The 5,559-nt window shown below is 36.9% G+C and overlaps 1 pseudogene; it reads left to right on the plus strand.

Moving 5' to 3' along the window:
- The first annotated feature begins 422 nt into the window (after positions 1–422).
- LOC112925361 (zinc finger CCCH domain-containing protein 14-like) lies at positions 423–2,322 on the plus strand (annotated as a pseudogene).
- The last annotated feature ends 3,237 nt before the right edge of the window (positions 2,323–5,559 follow it).

Below are 5,559 nucleotides of genomic sequence, written 5' to 3' on the forward strand. Positions count from 1 at the left end.
GTGAGGCTCCCGGTGCATGGAGCCTGCTTCTCCCTCTGCCTGTGTCTCTGCCTCTCTCTCTCTCTCTCTCTCTCTGTATGACTCTCATAAATAAATAATAATAAAAAAAAAAATTAGATAAACTTTGCTCTGTTACAATTGATCCTTGTAGCCTAAAGTCAGTCTTTCTTTCTTTCTTTCTTTCTTTCTTTCTTTCTTTCTTTGCCTAAAGTCTTCTGATAGCAACATCTTTGATAATATCATGTCTTTAAACAAGAGCAGTTTCAGTCAGGGCAAGGAGAGAAGGCATGAAGCTGCAGTGCCGCCTCTTGCGATTGCTAGCACTAGACCTGAAAAATAGTTTCAGGGTCTCTACTAGTTCACAGGAGCAGAAAACCACTACTGTCAGACAGACTCGGGAGGATGAAGCTGCAACCCGATTAATGTCAACTGAGAAGCCTCTGAGGAGCCATTCCCCTCTGAAGATGTGATTGATATTAAGCCAGAACCAGATGATCTCATTGACGAAGACCTCAGTTTTGTGCAGGAGAATCCCTTATCTCAGAAAAAAAACCTAGAGTGGAACTTGCATATGGTTCTTCTTGCCCTTCTGTTGAAATTTATCAACCAGCTGCAAGTCCAAGTGCAGACAGTGGTGCTCATTTAAACAGATGCAATCTTAGCAGCAGCAGTATCCGTGCAGTCAAGCAACCTGATAAACAGAACAGGCAGGTACATGAAACAGGACGTTTGTGTGAAATGGGAGCACTTAACATCTCAGAAAAGACTTGGAGTCCCTTCTTCAGAAACAACTCAGAAAAAAATGAGTATTGAGGAAGAAAACTTTTGGAAGAGAAAGTTGCCTGTGGGGTAAGTTCAATTGTTAAAGTAAAAAAATTCAATTATGGTGGAGACGAAGAGAAGGAAGATGATGATTGTGGGTCTCATACAGGAAGCATCTCCAGCAGCGTGTCAGTCCCAGCAAAGCCTGGAAGGAGATCTTCACTTCCAGCTTCTAAACCAGCTGACAAGGATCTAATTGTGAAGGCTGTATCTGAAGTTCAAGAATCTGTAACAAAAGCACCTATTCTATAGTCTCACAGAACAGACATTTCCAGTTGCTCCAAGAACTTGAACTCATCAAGAAGGACTGCCAGCAGAAATAGTCCAGGGGCAAAGCAGGACCCCCAGAATAAGTTCCTCCATTAAAGAAGAGCAAACAAAGGGAGATAATATTAAAAAAAGGCCAAGGAACAACAGTGGCAGTTGTTACTGAAAATTGACCAAGTAATGGAAGAAACTCTGCAAATCAGACAAGATTACTATGACATGGGATCCATGGTCCATGAGACACAAGATCATTCTGAAGAAGCCAAAGCTGTCTGAGGAAATAGTAGTGGCACCAAACCAAGAACCAAGGATGAAGACTGCAGATACCATTCGGGACTCACAGGACACCTTATGCAGATGAGATCTTGCAAAACCTGCAAGTCCCAAGGTTACAGCGACACTGGATTATGTCCCCAGCCCTGCAGGGTACATGGCAGGTCAAGAGGAGGACATGGGTTTTGAAGGCCTGAAACCTGTAAACCAAAGTACAGCCTCTAACAAGGGACTCAGGGGTCTCCTTTACCCACAGCAGTTGCAGTGATGAGAAGGCAGCTTGAAGAGCCAAATGGGGGCAGCTCCCGTGGCCCAGTGGTTTAGCGCTGCCTTCAGCCCAGGGCCTGATCCTGGAGACCCGGGATCGGGTCCCACGTCAGGCTCCCTGCATGGAGCCTGCTTCTCCCTCTGCCTGTGTCTCTGCCTCTCTCTCTCTCTCTCTGTGTCTAATAAATAAATTTAAAAAATCTTAAAAAAAAAAAAAAAGCCAAATGGTAGATTTTCAGATGCTGAGATGAGTGAATTGAACATGGTCCAGAAACCAGAAAACTTTTGGAGCGTTGCAAGTACTAGCCTGCCTGTAAAAATGGGGATGAGTGTGCTTACCATCATCCTGTTTCACCTTGCAAAGCCTCCCCTGATTGCAAATTTGCTGAAAAAAAAAAATGTTTCCTCGCTCATCCAAATTGTAAATATGATGTAAAACATACCAAGTCAGATTGTCCCTTTACTCATATGAGTAGAATAATTCCAGTACTGCCTCCAAAACCAGCAGTTGCAATACCAGCACCACCTCGTAGTAGTCAACTGTGATTTCCCTACTTTTAGGAAAATGGAACGTCCCTTCTACCACCCAAAACACTGCAGAAGTACGGAACCAGACTGCACATTTTATCATCCCACCATTACGGGGCCACTACAACACACCTTGTATGGATTCGACCTCACACCAGTGAATGACACTCAGTCTTACTTGGCTGAAGATTGTGGAATGTCTACCTACTGACAAAAAATGTTCTGCAGAACTTGTCAAATCTTTGAAACTTGAAATATAGTGTTTTCATAATATTAAGTTCATTGCCTATCTGGTGTCTGATTTTTCTATTTATAGAAAATGGTTATATGGTTTTAACATTGGGTGCTTTTTGTTTTGACTATGAAAAGACTGTTTAAGAATCCTTATAAATTCAAGGCTTCCAGGATTTCTAATTGATTCCATCCATTTACATGGCTTTAACTATCTCTTGTATATTTTAATGATGGAAATTAATATCCTCAGCTTCATTCTGAGTGCCAGAAATATTTATGCTAATAATGACTGCTTATTCAAATAATGACTACCTTCACCACTCAGACTCAATGTACCTAGAAAGAAATTATCTTCTGGAAAGCCACAGCTCCAAAGAGTGCTGGTGCCGTCTCTATCTTCTTGCTAGTCTTATATTGGAGTTGTATCTTACTTTTCTTTAACAGCCTCTCCCACTCACTTACTTGTTCCATATTGTTCAGAAGGGGGAGGGTGCGGGGGTGCTGGGTGGCTCAGTCAGTTAAGCAACTGGCTCTTATTTGGTTCAGGCCATAATCTCAGGTCTTGAGATCAAGTTCCTAGCCCCTCAGCTTGAGGCTTGATATCTTTCCTTCTCCTTGGTCCCCTACACTCACTCCTGCTCATGTGCATGCACTCTCTCTCTCTCTAAAAAAAAAAAAAAATTTAAAAAAACCTCATATCCAGGATACCAACATTTTTAAATAGCCTAGGGTATGATCCTGAAGTCCATGGATCAAGTCCCACATCGAGCTTCCTGTGTGGAGCCTGCTTCTCCTTCTGCCCGTGTCTCTGCCTCTCTCTCTCTCTTTCATGAATAAATAAATAATATCTTTAAAAAAAAGAAAAAAAATCTGCACATAATGGTCAGAACACAACCTACTAATCACCCTGTATGCCCTAATTATGTGATTTTGAAAACTGAGTAGATACATCTAAAAATGGTGATAACATTTACATAATCATCATACCAAATAGTAAAAAAAAATATATATATATGATCTGTATGCACATTAGAACTAGAAGTTAAGATATTTTACCATATAATAAATTAATGTAATTTTATACAAAATTAAATAGGGATCCTTGTTAATTAAAGTAGTGGAAAATATTGTTCTAATTTTAAACATACTTCAGGTATATTTTTAATTCACTACATTAACACAAGGTTTGAATGAGCAAAATACATGCTTTATTATACATTATGTTTTTAATGACCACAAATGAGTTTATAATAAGATTATGATACACACATGCTATTTCACAAGCATAACATGGATATTTAGCCGGAACTGAAAAGCAACTGCTCTAAAATTATAATTTAATCTTTTCCCATAAGAAGAATTTACTGTCTCGTTGATGTAATTTTATTTTTCCATAGAAATTCTTTACCGAAAGACCATTCTGTAAAGTAAATGCACAGTAACCTGATGAGGGTATGTTCATGATGAGTGGGAACCAATCACTGTCTCTAGTAAACCTGGCTACACCACAAGCTAGTCATAAATTTGAACAAATGAAGTAATCTCTGTCTTATTTTCCTCATATGTATCACAGGAATCAAAATAGTACCTAATTTATACTGTTGTTGAATAATACCTAAAATAAAATATGTAAATGGCCCAGTAGCTGGCAAAGAGTTAACCCTTAACAAATGTTAACTATAGATAACTGGATACATCAAAATTCATAATTTTTTAGTAGAGATAAAGCTTAATTAGATGACTAAAGATAATTGAGAGGATCAATTTATGCCATTTGACTTTTGGATTTAATCTGTGTAATCCCTAACTTCAATTCTATTTCTCTAACCCATTATAAATGAAACTACAAAAATATTTCCTTTTCATTAACAATACAAGTGAGGCAACATGATAGAGCATAAAGAATATGGAATTGCTCATATACTGGGCCTAAATCCTAAATGTAATACTTAACTAATTGTAATGCTGTAGAAGTCATTTAAAATTTCTGAAGTCATTTAAGACTTCAATCTCTTTCTCATAAAATAGAATGAAAATAAATCTCATATTATCTTATAGAGATATTTAAGGTTTAATAAGAAATACATATGAGAGAATATGTCATTGTTATTACTTACAGTTTTTCATGAAAATGAAAGCTCAGTAAATATACATAAAGTCAATACTAATTTCAAAGTCCTTGAAGTGTCTTTATGAATTAGCTTTTTAAATAAAAATTATAATTTTATATGTAGCTAGTTAATTTACTTGAATAAAATATTTTTAGTTGTGTGGTTTGTTCAAGAAATTACTGAAGAAAAATTCTACAGTATAAAATTTTACAAAAAACATTCGGAAATGTGGAGTGTTTAAAATGATGAAGGATGCATATAATTTATGTTATTCTGAAACAAAGTTTTACCTAATTACAGATGTCATAAGTTTCAATTTAGATTTAAAAGAAAAAAATCATTGTTTTAGTAAATAACTAAAATTTGATTGAAATTTTTATAAGGAAAAATCTAAGATATAAATTTACAAGAGTCACTTCACATGTATGTCATACACAGTCATTGATTTATTTGTTCTAATTTACTGAATGCAAAATCAATTTATTTGAGAGAGAGAGCATGCAAGCACAAAGAGGGGGAGAGGAAGAGGGAAAGAAGCAGGCTCCCCACTGAACAGGGAGCCTGATGTGGGGCTGGATGGATCCTAGGTCCCTGGGATCATGACCTGAGCTTAACTGACTAAGACACCTAGGAGCCCTAGGCAACTATTTTTTAATGGCTTAGGGTAGATACATGAAAATATACCTTCAATAAAATAAGTGCCTACTTATTTTTACTCTGATTAAAATGAGTGTTTCAGAGGACTTCTGTTATTTGAAATATTTTGAAATATTTGAAAACTCAAATCTGAATTATTATTGAGAAACAGAAAACATTCTCCCATAACATCCATAAGTGCTTTTAACATTTTCAATCTTAATTTCTTCAAGTAGGTGGGAATGTTGAACTAGAAAATAAAAGCAGACCACCACAGGTCAGCCATGAATCTTAATAGACTTCATATTTCTTTAATCCAAGTATCCTTTGATAAAGGAAATGTTGGTATGGAGTCAACTATTTGCAAGAGCAAGTTCAGTACCTCCCCAAGACAACGTGCTTGATTGTGCCCTAAAGCCTC

Source organism: Vulpes vulpes, chromosome 5 (assembly GCF_048418805.1).
Source record: "Vulpes vulpes isolate BD-2025 chromosome 5, VulVul3, whole genome shotgun sequence".
Classification (NCBI taxonomy): Eukaryota; Metazoa; Chordata; class Mammalia; order Carnivora; family Canidae; genus Vulpes; species Vulpes vulpes.